At 42.0% G+C, this 14,563-nt stretch overlaps 1 protein-coding gene across 6 annotated transcripts in view; it reads right to left on the minus strand.

Moving 5' to 3' along the window:
• Positions 1 to 14,563, minus strand: part of NCOA1 (nuclear receptor coactivator 1) — a 364,761-nt gene that overhangs the window by 137,664 nt on the left and 212,534 nt on the right. Inside the window, exon 1 of one of the 6 annotated variants that reach the window (XM_054988456.1) lies at positions 13,236 to 13,305. The exons of the other annotated variants lie outside the window; for them this stretch is intronic. The gene's annotated coding sequence lies outside the window, so the exon portion shown is untranslated. Of the gene's footprint in view, positions 1 to 13,235; positions 13,306 to 14,563 lie in introns of those variants that run through there. 6 annotated transcript variants of the gene reach the window in all.

Raw genomic sequence — 14,563 nt, forward strand, 5'->3', positions numbered from 1 at the left:
CTGCCATGAATTCTCATAAACAGGGCCATTTTGACTTTTCATATTTTCCACTACTTCTAGATTCTCCCCATTTTTGTGCATTTGTGGGAATGAATTCAACTGGAATCAATTACAACATGGCAGAGATACCATAAAAAGAGCATGGTTTTACTGTATGCCAGGGACTGTGAAGTCTAAGCCTGGATTAATAAAAGAACATGGTTTTCTGAATGTCTATTTCCACAGAAAGTGCCCCCCCCAAATGTCATCTAGATCACAAACACCGCTGAGCAGCAGCTCGGATATTTCTCAAGCATTAAACCCATCAAATATACCAAAATTTTACTAGTAAAGCTCGTTCTGGAGCCTCAGATCCGATGACAGATGCCACATCCCTAGAAGTTCAGAATGAGAACCTGAAAGCTAGGCAGAGGCTGAATCAGTTTCCTGCCCATCCATTCTTTTCCCACAGTCAGTTTCGGCCAGATCATCAGGACTTACTCTCATGTCCTTCTTTGAAGCAGTTTCCCCCCTCAATAGTTGTGAAGAATAAATGCAAGCAATTAATCAATGACGGCTGGAACCTCAGCTGCATTTCCCTGTTTTTGCTCTCAAACACATTTAACTTGTCTGCTTGTTCTCAATACTGCAAGGTCATTCCTCATTACCACCAGAATCTTAAGTTCTGGATGATTCCTGAACTTTTCCATAGTCCAGAATGCATTTGGCTTGGTGAGTCTCAAGTTGTTCAGGCTTGGGTTACAAAAAGGAAAAGATCAATGCTCTCAAGAAGGGGTACAAGTGATCTCATGTCAACTCCTGTAATGGAGAGCCTGTGTTGGGCAACCTTCAAGATAGCAAGCCTTGTAGAAATGCAGCCCTTACTAAGTTATACAAAATTGCTGTCAGGTAGATAACTTAACACCATGTGTTGATTCAGAAAAGATCAACATGGCTACTATTCCTGCAGTTACCCCACTTACACTGACCCTGACAAGGTAAGTCAAAAGCAATTTCAACCCTCAGCCCAAACAGACAGAGTATTAAGCTTGGAAATAAATGCAGGAAACATGACTAACACAGCTCTGATAACAACGTACAGTCTACAACACTGTTTTTCCTGCTAAAGATTTTGGGCCCTGCAAGGCTGGCCCAACTACTTGAACAATTCAAGCGGCTGCTTTGGGCAGCAACATTTTAGGTGAAATAGCAGAACTTGTAATTGGTGGGCCACAGGATATCTTGGGAGGCTCCAAAGGATCATTTTAAACATGTTAAAGGATTGGAGGGGGCACTGCACTGTACTTGCTCGAGACAGCAAAATATATCCAGCCCTGGGAACCAGTCCTTTGAGGACCACAAACAGATCTTTCCATCACACTGTTACTTCAGTCCATTATTATTAGCACCACACCCCTATTCCAACTCTTGATTACCAGGACTTTTGATTATCCAACTGTTTTTGTGTCCTCCAGGCTTCATGAAGAAGCGATACTCCACTGTATGCAAAAGAGGGATAACTTTATTCCCACTTGTTCCTCCTTGGTTGAGAATTGGATATAACCATGGCAACCACTGGCAAATGCCAACATTTTCCCTTGGGACTATTTTACAGATATAGTGTTGCATAATCACAGTACTTTTTAAATTCTGATAGGAGTTTTTGGGGACTAAATAGTACTGGCTCCCCCCACCCCCTACCTTCTAAAACAATTTTTCTGGCAAATGTGTAGGTAAGTGTTGCTTTTTGCTTCCTTCTAGCCTGCCCAGGGCTGGATATATCAATGCATCAGAAGTTAGATGTCAGCTCTGCAAAGGAAACAAGCAGGTGTGCAGAGGAAGGTAAACACGGAGCTGTTAGCTATGTTACCATGAAGGAAGGGGGGGATTCCACTAAGAGAAGCAGCAGCTGCTTGAAAGATGATACAGATATGGGACAGAATCAATTATAGGAACACACCATTCTCCTCCCACCCACCCTGCAGCCCCAACAACATGGAATAAACTTTTTTGTAAGACTGAAGAGAAACAAATACAAAATTATATATGAGAAATAAACAGATGTGTCTGTAGTAGAGAAATTTCAAGTTGCACAGTCCCCTTCCTTCATGCATATGGGAAGGGCAAACCTGAGTACTGACACAATTGAATTATAAGACAGGTTGCAAAGCTAGTTTTAACTAACATGATAGGCACAGAACCAGCTTTGATCTCTCAAAATGCAACACACCTGTCCCTGCTTTAACACTTTTAGCTAAAACCAAGAAGCTAATGTGCAATAAGCTAACTCAAAACAGAAGCATTTGTTATGATTTTAAATCTAATACTGGTAATTTTTCATCCTTGCTATTTCTTAAAAAAATCTGCCCTGTCTGACAGATTTCTATTAAAGTTTCAGGATTGTTGGTCTAAGGAGGAATATGGAACTCACAGCCTTGAGCAATTTCAGTATCTATGCCATTAAGCAGGATCTGAGAACAGTGCAAATGCAAACAGGAATATTATGGAAAGAGTGTCTGGAGCAGACAATTAAGACTGTATGCAAGCTCCTCCACAGCTGCTGCTTACAACATTCTGGCTTTTAATTTTTTAAAATTAAAATATGTATACATATGTATGTATCTGCACATTGTAAGCCATAGGACTGGGACCAAATGAATATATTTTGCTTTGCTTCAAACATTCTACCCCTACCAGTTGGACATCAAACAAACCAGCATCCAGGTATCCTCTAGTGCGGTTAGATGTCATGATGATTCAAGCACTAGCTATGAAGTTCTGTGCAGAGCCCATTTCTGGTGACTTGAATCCTATTATTTTAAATCTGAGCTGTGTTGTGATAGACCATCATTCAACCACTGTGACAGCTCAGGTGGGTGGAAAAGAGAATTATCTGTACTCAACTGCTTCAAGAAAGAGCTTGCTTAAGTTCTATAGCTACATATCCTATGAAAGTCTCAGGAGGTAGAACTGATGGTTCTTAAACTTGCTGCAATTATTCTCGTTCTTATATAGATAAAGATATGTATTTTTAAAAACATAGTGGAAGAGAGAAAGAACAGTTCTCATGGAAACTTGTTGATCAGCAATAAATCTAAGAATTCAGCAAGGCAAAAAAGTATGTGTAAATGGAGTCAGAATGAAGCTGAGCAGGTTTGTCTGCCATTTGCTCAGGCTCCTTAGTTACTGGTACAAAAGATTAAATCTGTCCCAAAGGCGGGAGGGGGAACACTTTCTGTTAAGTATTAGTTTCTAAAGACACAGACACTAAAGCTTGTGACCTGGATGCTACACCCTTTGAGCTCATAGCCTTTAGCTATTGTTCCTCAGTATTCCATACATGCTCAGAGAAACTTTCCATTACTTCTTCCCGTGTTCCAGGGACAGAACTAGGCATTTGAATGCTGACTCTGGGACAAAACACCAGTGAGTGAAGTCCATGTCTACATGAGTCAAAGCGCTGGACAGGCAGGTGAACATTTGAGGAATACAACAGCTATTGATAATATATTCGTTACTTTAAATATTACAACACAACAGCAATTTGTGCTCATTAACAATTCATGCAAATTAGTATACTTAACAGTCACTATTCCATCTCCTTTAAAACACAAACAAATGTGTAGAATTATAACAACTAACTGTAATACTGCAGGGCATTTTATTCAAGACATTTATATCCCACCCTTAAGGATCATCACATTCCACTGTGGCAGCAATCAAGAACTGCCAGGAAATAACCAAAGAATATTCAACAATTATGTCAACCAACAGTTACTGTAACCAAAAAAGTAAATAAATTAGAGATCTGTTTCCAATCTTAGCAAAGACACCCATTAAATAGCAAAATGTCTTCCTAATAAGAATTGTCTCCAGCACTTGGCAAAATACTAGAAAGGAACAAGCCTCCAACATCTCTCCCTTGGCTAATAGGAATATCATATTTTGTGAAATAAATATGATTTATATATGCCTTCTTGTGCTGGGTTGCACCTTTCATGTTTACCTCTTCTATATCCACAGATTTTGGGCCAATATAGTCATCAAAATTACAATCAATTAAATAAATTCACGTGGATTTTATTTGGAAAAATTCCTGTTTTCTCAAGTGTTCCCTTTCTTTCCCTCTGTAAAGGAGCAGAAGCATATCAGAGTTACCTGGCTAACTGCAGTGCCTAAGGCAACACATGTCAAAAATTGTGAGTTGTGAACAGCTCACCAACAGCATTCGAAAAGAAGAAATGCTGGATCTAGAAAGAGACAACCTGAAGTCTGAAGCCAAACTCCATCCCTGAGTATACAGCAATGTGTTACTCAAGCCTGAATCACAGGTTATAGACTAAAAGGTACATCATGTTCAATTGCATGCACCACACAGCACTTACAAACTTGTGTTTCACTGCACATACAAGAGCTGCAAGAGCTTCTGGGGCATGGGCTAAGTATCATGCAGCATCATTTTAATTTGCGTAACAGGGAATCACTGGGATGCTGTAGCAATGCCCCTCAAACTCTATTTCGTGCACTGCTGTACCAGAAAGCAGCGGAGGACCAGAGGCAGGAAGTATCCTACTACAGCGGGACACCTAGTCCCCCTAACTGCAGAGCAAGAAACAAACAAACAAACAAGAAACAGTGGTGCAGTGGAACAAGTAGTTTTAGTCCAATATACTGCCCCTGCACATTTCACTGATGCTTCCTGGGTAATAGGGTGTGTGTGTCTGTACAATAATATCAGATTCAGGTGCTTTCCACAGCAATAGTTTCTCTGAGAGTCTCTGACTCTTTTTCCACTGCACCATTGGCGGGGGGGGGGGATTTGTTTGTGTTTTGATCTGTACTTGGTGCAGCCCTCTTCTCCAGCCCCTTAACTGCAACCATGGCCAGGTACAGTTCCCCAGGCCATGTAGATGCACTGGAATGTAACTGTTTGAAATGCATGTGTACCAGGATAGTACAAATTACATGTTTTCTTAGTGTTCACTATCAACACGGAGCATGGGAAGGAGAAACTGCATGCAACTTTGATGTCTTCAAGCCATATCACAGTCTGCAGATGCTCATTTAATGGGGTTGATTGACTGTACGAATATATGTCCCAGGGAAACTTCTGATCAAACTAAGTAATATGACTAGTCATTTGTTTGTGTGGGGTATTTTCAGAGATTCAATGCTACCACAAGCCCCCCTGGCCTCGGCCAGTAGTGTTTTAATGTTCATCTAGAGCAGAGTTTAAGAAGCAAAGCTAAGAGGTACAGCATGTGCACTGCCTATAAGAAGGGAGCTCTCGAAAGCTGACACACTGATAATATTTTTGGTCTCTCAGGTGCCCCTGCACTCAAATCCTGCTGCATACAAGAAGTCTAAGGTTCAAACTGCAGCATCCCCAGTTTAAAAGGGCTGCAGGAACAGAGCTGGGAAAGACAACTACATCTGACATGACGGCCATCAGTGTTAGCTAAAATAGATAGCTCTGCATTAGATGGATGCAGCTTCATATGTGCACGGGAGATACAACACATAACAGCAAGCTTAACAGAAATCGGAAAGGGGGCTACAAAAGTACAAGTGTGTCCTAAAATGCTGAAGATTTTCGAGTTCTAAGGGAACTTCAAAACCTTTGGAGTTCTAAGGGGAACAATCCAGGCAGCACTAGCAAGTCATAATACAGCAGTCCAAAATTGCATCTTGTTCTGCAAAAAGGCATTCCCATCGGGGATTCCAGTTCCCTTACTCAGGTGTTCTATCAAACTGTGTTCCTACTCAGGTATCAGAACTGGAGGTGCCCTACATAAACCAGAAAAAACAATTATCCTTGTTTATTCTTTCTATTGTACGCTGCTCTGATTTTGAAAAAATAATATTCCTATTTTTCCAGTTGGAAAATTAACATTGTGAGATGGTAATCCAGCATACAACATTCTAGAGAATCCCATGACTGAACTAGGATTTAAAACAGGCTGCCTTTGTATTTTTAGAGAGTGGGTCTCCTTTTGCATCTTCACAACAGGTCACTGTTATTCCATTCCACAGGTAAGGAATCGAGGTTGAGAGGCAGCAACTTGTTCAAGGCTATCCAATGGACTTGATTAGCTAGGAACCGATTCCTGCTCTGCAAGGTCAGGACCAGTATTCCTGCAAGAGCCAAAGCTCACTTGGTGAAATAAAAGAAAGAACAAAGATCCCTGAGCCTGCAGGTCGTTAATGATGCACTGAATTGGTTTGAGTTGAACATTACTGTATTTACTCAAATGCAAAACTAGGTTTATTTCCAGATGGTGTAGGGTGCCTTCAAGTCATGGCTGACTTATGGCGACTCCTGGTGGGGTTTTCATGGCAAGAGACTAACAGAGGTGGTTTTCCATTGCCTGCCTCTGTAACCCTGGTCTTTGCTGGAGGTCTCCCATCCAATTCCAGATAGGCCATTAAAAAACAGCAACACAGAGGGGATAAAACAGAGGGGGTCATCTTACATTTGTATAAAAGCTACAGTTATGTCCAACAATATTTGTGTGTGTGTGTGGGGGGGGGGGTCATCTTGCATTCATGACCAACTTCCTTTCCTCCAGGCAACTTCGCTCATCTGAACAGGGTCTCCTGCAGGTGCCACCCTGCACATGGGCGAAACTGACAGCAACCCATACACGGGCTTTCTCTGTGGTGCCCCTACCCTGTGGAACCGCCAGCTTGAGGAGGTCAGGATAACCCCCATTCTCCTAGCTTTCCACAAACAATGCAAAACCAAATTATTCAAAAAAGGCTTTTGTATTGTAGAGTGGGGTCTCAGATGCTTCACTAATAAGGGACCACAGACTTCACCACTATTTTGCCTTATGTATTATCTGTTGCTTTAAATATGTGCTCCTACGTCAGCCCTAGAATTGCTTATGTTCTGTTTCAGCATTTCTTCAACTCTCTATTGGATTCTTGCTAATGTTATGTCTTTGTAAACTTGCATTTATAAGTAATAAGTGGAGGGCTAGACAATATGAGAGGAGGCTCTCCTGTTAAAAGTTCTATCTATTTGCTACAACTGTTTTTTTTTAGCAGGGAGACAAATACACAGAATTTGGTCAGAAAAATGCTGCAGACTTTCTATGGATATCAAAAAAGGAAGGAGGGGGACTCAAAGTAGAACACAACTGAAATAAACAGACAGGTTTTACATAGCTCCAAGGAAGTGAGATCCAGTGGGACAGAGTGACGCCAAGCACTACCTGGTAATGAAACCCTTGGGTCACTGAAGAGTACTTATGGGAGATAGGAAGGCTGCACCTAGTAAATAGTGTTGGATCATTACAAACAAGCAGCACAGCAAGCAACCTGCTTTACCTTTCACAGTTCTGTAAAAGACAGATTAAGGCTACTATTGCACTTAGGGGAGCCAGCCTACCAGGCAAACATTATTCCCATGACAAGCTACAGGACATGTGACCAACATAAATGCTAACAGAAGCTGGGAAACTCTTTGGATATCTGACTCCTGGGATCATAATAATGCTGGAAAGGAACTCCTGTTCAAAGAGGTAGAAAGGAAACCCAGTATTGCATCATCTACAGCCCTCTGGACAAACTCTATGTACTATTGATACTGCTGGAAGTATGAGGGAAGCTGAACAGATTAAATACAGAACACACAGTATAGAATATGAAGAAGCATTCAACAATCTGAGAAACTAGGAGGACACACAGTGACCCTATTTAGGAAGCCATCCGAATAGTGCAAGAAAAGGGATAGGTCAAGACAAACAAGCATTAATTCAAGCTTCCAGCAACTAAACTTGAGAGCACTTCCAAGAGAGAATTCTTTGGCCTGCTTGTTGTTAAAGGGTCATTCAATAGGCTCATGAGGGACTGCACGCAGCAACCTCTGCAGATTACAGGCTAATAAGGGATGGACTAATATTTGCCATAACAAGTGGCTTGCCAAGGCAACACAGGGCAAAATGAGCATTTGGTTAAACTACACTTAAGTGTTAGGTGCTTGTTCAGACAGCTACAAATTTATTTGATCAACATGAACAGTTGCTGAACAGTTGTCTGAACAGGTGAGTTTCCTACATGCGTTCAGGGGATGTCTTGGGAGAAAAGTTACCTTCTCATGTTCTGGCTGTTGAGTTGCAGCATCAAAATGCTGTAAACAAGCCCAACAACTGACCAAAGATGGAGCCATGAGACTGCGCTAGCCGCCTCACCGCTTTCTTAGCCCATTGTAGAAAAACTGTACATTCCTCATCATGAGCCACAAGTGGGTTTTGGCCTTCCCTGATGAAACAATAAAATGTTAATAATTCACTAAGTAACACCAGTTCATTCATTTGTCACAATATATTAAAAGGATCGCCCCCAAGAAACCAGAAAGCAGCTGTATTGGCAGCAATACACATTCTCAATCTAGATGGTCCAAGGAACTTGCTCTAAAGTTCTTTGTGCATCAAATCTCACCCTCTTCAACCAGCACAAGCCAATGTTCTTTTTCCAGAAAAAGATGCCACTGCTTTCTCCTGCACTCTCTTTTTCTCTCTCCTGCAGACTCACACAGTGGCCAGAACATTTTACAAGACACCAATAATCAACCAAGTGATCAAATTGCTGAGCAGCTAAGAGGATCGTACATAGCCCTCACCAAGGACAATACAAACGTAATCTTTCCTCAGTGACTCGGATAGCTTTATATCACAAGAGCTGTGGAATAAGCCACAATGTCCCACATTATCTCCTCCACAGCAGCATATGCAGAGTACTACAATGACCTCCATCGAGAACATATTCATCTAACAACGAATAAATACTAGGCACTAGACATTAGCTTTGCAGTCACAGGAACTGAAGATCAAGTACAAAAATGGTGATGCCATAGCTGAGACCTGTCCTGAAAACAAATTAAGCTCAGCTTTGTTTTGCCAGATGATTAACTGTCCCCTTCCTTTGGGGACACCTCATCCCCATCCTCCAGTTTGCAAGATTTGAGCAAGTCTGTTAATGGTAAGACGTTTTTGAGGTCTTTCATTCATATGGGCACAAGTTGGAAGCAACTGGCAGCACATAACACACACACACACTCCAATAGGATATATCCAGACTAGATGAGTGGGTAAAAGAAGAGCAGATGATAGCAGGGCGAAGTGATGCACAATTAATTTTTTTAAGTCTTCAGATATACATCACTGTTGGTATCTAAGGAGGCTACTTTTTAAAAAATGAATAGGATGACTTAAGAAATTTCTACTGCTTCAGGAGTTACTAATAATACCCCTCCTAGAACTGTAAAGTTGAAAACAGTCTGTTACCTCTGTGGAATGCTAGAACTTTCAGTAGCCAAATGCAGATGCTTCTCTCACCCTACTGGATTGGACAGGCCACATATTTGACCTTACATGATCTTTACTAGGTACAGTGGGGTGGGGGGATACAATGCTTGGTTCTAGATGCAAGACTAAATAGACTTGGGTTCAAGCAAGCCCTGTAGCTTGCATGACATCAATCAGTTGACTTTGCTCCCTCCCCCATGTGTTGTTTTCTTTCTGTCTCCTGATTTCAAACCCATCTATGCCTGTGCAACATGCAAGCCCTTTGGAGTTCCACACTCAATTCTTGTTCCTGTTATGTGACAGGAAAACAGCTGTGCATATAACAGCAAAAAGAATTTAATGTGAGCCTCGAAATACTTGTAAATAAAGCACAAGCAGTTTGAGAGCTACAACATCACCAGCCTGCAGTGCATCACCACACATTGAACAGTTAGAGGTTATTCTTGTTGCTTTGAGTGACTGAGATGTTGCCAACCCAGGCAAGGGGGGGCGGGGGCGGGGTGCTGCAGGCAGAAGTGCTGGGCTTGGGAATTTGAGAGCCCAAGTGCTTCTGCTAAGTAAGGCCACAGCTAATACCAAATCACGATTGCACAGCAAAATTAGTCGATGGTGGTTAGGGCATCAACCTCTGTTGCGACAGTGACTTTGTATAAAACCAAAGACAGCTGTTTCAAATATCCAAGTATGGCTTCCAAACACTCTTATCATTTATTCCATTGTATGCTAGCAGTTGGCCTCAACATTTCTGAATCCTTCTGTTGTTCTGTTGGTGGTGGCAGACAAAAGATAAATGGTTCCATGCCTTTCAAAAATAAAAAAACAGCCACCTCTGCAGTCACTAACCATAAAAACTTGAAATGAGGTAATTTCTACTTTGGAGCACAGAGGTAATTAAATAAAGCAACTGGGAAAATGTTGCATCCCCACCCCTAAAGCCAATTTGGGGGAGTTTCAACAGCCAAGTATAATTAAAAAAAAAAAAGTGTCTGCGGCACTGTGCTTTGTGAGGACCAAAAGGAAGTTGGGAATGTAAAGAATCTAGATGTAGTTCTGTATTTATATATAAATATACACAAATATTTAAATATTTAGATATTTGTGTATATTTATATACATAGGTATATATAAATATACTCCCTGCTTAAGTAATAATTCCAAGCCACATGTTAAGCTCAGAGATAAAATCACACAATTTCAATTGGTCTGAAACAGGTACAGCATTTATGGTTTCCCTCAAGGCACCATGACAACTACAGTTCTGTAAGTCCAGAATTCCTTGAAAATACTTGTATCTTCCATAAACAAGTTTCCAGGGTTCCTTGACTAGGACTAATATTAGGCAAACACAGCATTTTAATATGACAGCATACATATGCCCTTTGTTCCCAGGGAAGTTAATGCTAGAAATCGAGCTTATAGATTTTAGAAATATGCATATTGATGGTCATTTTCCCAGTCCATCCCATAGATTCTGAAAAATATTTTATCTCCCTTCCAACTTTGGTTATTCTTTTTGTAAAATTTGCTTCCCCTCTGTAAAAGATACCAGAGGCAAGCATAATTCACAAACATACAAGGCAAAGTGATAGTTCCTTAAAAACAAACAAAGAACATTAAAAGCACAGCAGAAAAACCTACATAAAATGGACAACTCCCCACTCATGATAGATCTGTAAATGTCTTCTTACATAACAACGTTTTGTTTAGGCAGCAAAATGAAAGAAGCGACAGGCATATCTTCCCAGACAACAAAAACAGAAAGCTCTGTTCTAGACCTTAAAAATCTTCTCTCCTCTATAAATGCAGGAACACAGAACAGGGCCTTGCCAAACAATCACAAGGAAAGAGGTGATAGGATTGGGGTGTGTCATCAATAACCAATGCAGTACGTAGCAACCTCACGTATTCAGTATTCTGGTGGCGGACATACTTCAACAGTAGAATACATGGTACTGTGAAGAATTTGGTCAGGTTCAGTCATCAGCATCTCCAGTTTAAAAAAAGACACTGCTGTCAGTCGGAATAGACCAGGTGGGCTAGACTGACCAATCATCTGATTAGTCTAAGGGCAGCTTCAAGGTCATTTCAGATCCCGCCCCTTCCCAAGTCCTCTTGCTGACCTGTGCGTGTTTCCCACTCGTATAAGCTTCACCATCTCAGAATCACGGGCTTTTTTGAATCCCGCCCTTGAATTAGTAAGACTCATATAGACATACATGTCACAATAAAACTTAGAAGGCGGTGAGGGGAGAACCTTATGTACTGGACTTAACTTCTTCTAGAAGAAAGTGAAAGAAACAAATAAGTTGCCAAAAATACATCGACAGAAATTCACTATTTTAAAAAACAAAACAAAGAGCTCCACCAGTGAAGCAGTACCAAGAAGACAACAGCCAAGAAGAAAGATTCTGTGTTATTTATGCCAAGTTCAATTACTGGAAGATCTGTGCCTCTTTAGCGTGGTTCAAGTTTTTAAGCAAAAAAAAAAAGATGGAAGTGTAGGGTTGCATAGAAACAAAAGATTACTTTGGAGACTGCACCTCCTCCTTGAAAATTTATCAGCAGTATGCTGATCTGGACACTCTAGAAACTAGCGATCTCTTAAAATATGTACTGTGTATTGTCATGACTCAAGCCTAAGAAAGAACCACACGGTCACTGTGTCCAAGTTTAAACCATTATACGATGATATGGCATGCACTCAGTAAAGCATCGTATCGGACTGCAGATGCCCAGAGTTCCAAGTTTGAAATGAGTCATTGCCACAATGCAGGTATATTCAGTCCAGCACTTCCCTGCGTGCTGTGTAGCAACTGTTGCGCACAGCTAGTTGTGCCAATTCAGTTTTCCCAGCACGTGGAACTCTGTCAGGGACACGTTAGCTTAATGCAAGCGGCATGTATTGGTCTTAACAGACAGAGTTGTCCCACTGCCTCTAAGCCAGGCCATGCCATCCTGAGCCACAAGACACGGTACTGCTAACAAACTCATTATGCTGTTCAAACCCACTGAAGTAGCTGTAAACACTGTCCTCAGGTTTTGTCTGCTGTGCTTTCAAATCATGCCTGTAAGATTTCTGCAGCTTCATGTCAGGGTAACAACTTCACCATTCCCACTCAACAACATTCAGAACTTGCTGATACAACAGCAGCAAATCAATTTCCACCACAAGGAAGACTTCCTTTGCACTGGGCGATGTCTTATTACGTGAAAACAACCTGAAATAATTAACTTTTTCTGCTGTTTTACAACTTGTCAATGATTACCGACCGTCAAGCAATCAGCATTTTGTTTATACTAAGCAAGAGATTTTTTCTTCTTACTTTCTGTTCTTTTAAGAACATTCCCTGCACTACCAAAGGCTTTTAAGTCTATTTCTTTGTGCCACTGAGAGGATCCTTGCCAAATACGACCAATTTAAACACTTGCACACTGGTTTTCAAGGTCACAGCTAGAACATATAATTTTTCACTTACTGCATTATCCACATGCTACCCTGAGCTACTGAATACAAAGGGGAGGGGAGGGGAGGGGAGGGGAGGTAGGGGGGAGGCGGAGGGAAGAAGAGAACAAGCCACCAAAAAAGTTCAATCTACCCACGAATATTCAAGCTCAAACCCTGAAGCTAAGCAAGCCAGCCTCTTGGCTTGAAACATCTAAATGAACTCATGCAGCTGGACACTGGTTTTTCTTTGCACCCTTACATAAACAGAGATAACAGGCACCAAAGGGTCCTCTCCTCTGTCTCCATTCTTCAGCACATGTGGAGTGCATAGAAACAGCAGAGGTCTTTGGTGAAGGACACCAATACTTGAAGCTGCAAAACGCAGAGAAAAGCAGGAGGGAGCAAAAGCATTTTCTAAAAGGTTCAATGCCACACCGACTCGAAAACAGCACTCGTGGCTAAAAGCAGCAAAAAAATAATAATGGGGCACACTCTCTTACCTAGGCGATTTCCGGCTAAACAAGCAGGCTCCTGGATTGTGCCGCGGCAACCTGATGACTAACATTCTGCCACTGCAAGGCTCTCTCGCCCACTTTCTGCTCCATGTGCTCCAGGTTGTTTGCAATCCATTTGGCGTGTGTACTCTTTACTGCACGCTGCCGCTGCTGTGACAGGCGAAGTATTCAGCACCAGAACTGAGCTCCTGCTTGATTCCCACACCAGCTGACTGGATAATTAAACTAAACACATGCCGCCAGAGCCACTCAAACACAGCAACACTCCTGGGATCCCTGGTGCCACCTGGCAGACTCTGGCCAAGCACAAGGGAACTCGGCAAATACAGCTCTCAGAAAACAACACTTGGAAGCGCAATGCCATAAGAAACCATCTGATCAATGCACTCCACAGCCCCAATGCTGATATGGTCGCACACAGAAGCTAAGAGAGCAAGCAACTCAAACCCATTTAATGCTTATGCAGGGTTTCAGACTTCCTTAAAAGAAGGTATTTTGTTTAAAGGATAACACAAGGATCAAGTTATGTTTTATACACACACACACACACACACACACACACACACACACACAGACCACTCACATTGTTTATTCATTTGGAGAATGCCCGCATGGCAGTTTCCATGCTGCTTCAGTGCATGGGGCTTACCTGCAGGTAGCCCATACACAAGCCCTCTGAGAACTGAGGGCTGTTGGGTCAGCGTAACTAAAGCAGCAGCATTAGAAACTGCATCAGCATACCACTGACACTGGCTTCGTTTAAACGCTTTAGTTATCGACACGCTATTTCTTCGTTCCCTCCCATTGCCCCCACAACTCTCCCCCTGTCCCTGCTTGCTTCTCTCTTTTCCACACACCAATCTGCCTTATCTGCACTCCAGTCTTCAGGTTTCCCTTCTTGCCTCCCCCTGGTAGCCTCTCTCCTCTCCCACCCAGCAACATTCTTCTGTTCTCTCCCTTCAGCTTCTACTTCTTTTCACCTCTTTGCCTGATTCCTTTCCTCCTCTCATCTTTTACCTTTTTAGCTTCCCTCCCCCTCCTTTGACTGACAGGAACCAAGGCTTGGCAATACTATTGTGGTTGCTTAGCAACCCCCCAAATGGCAACTGAGATCTCAGAATGCAGTCTCACAAGATCTCAGTGGTCATTCATCTCTTAAAGCTACAGTTGCTTCTATATATTAGCCCCTCCCCCCTTTTGTTTAGATTTCAGATTTTTCTGCTAACCTGAGGCTTTCCTCAGGTTTGTAGAAAAATCCCTGCCCCCAACTGTCCCTGGCACCATTGTATGGATAGTATGATCCACACTCTTGG

The sequence above is a fragment of the Eublepharis macularius genome, chromosome 1 (genome assembly GCF_028583425.1).
Source record: "Eublepharis macularius isolate TG4126 chromosome 1, MPM_Emac_v1.0, whole genome shotgun sequence".
NCBI lineage: Eukaryota > Metazoa > Chordata > Lepidosauria > Squamata > Eublepharidae > Eublepharis > Eublepharis macularius.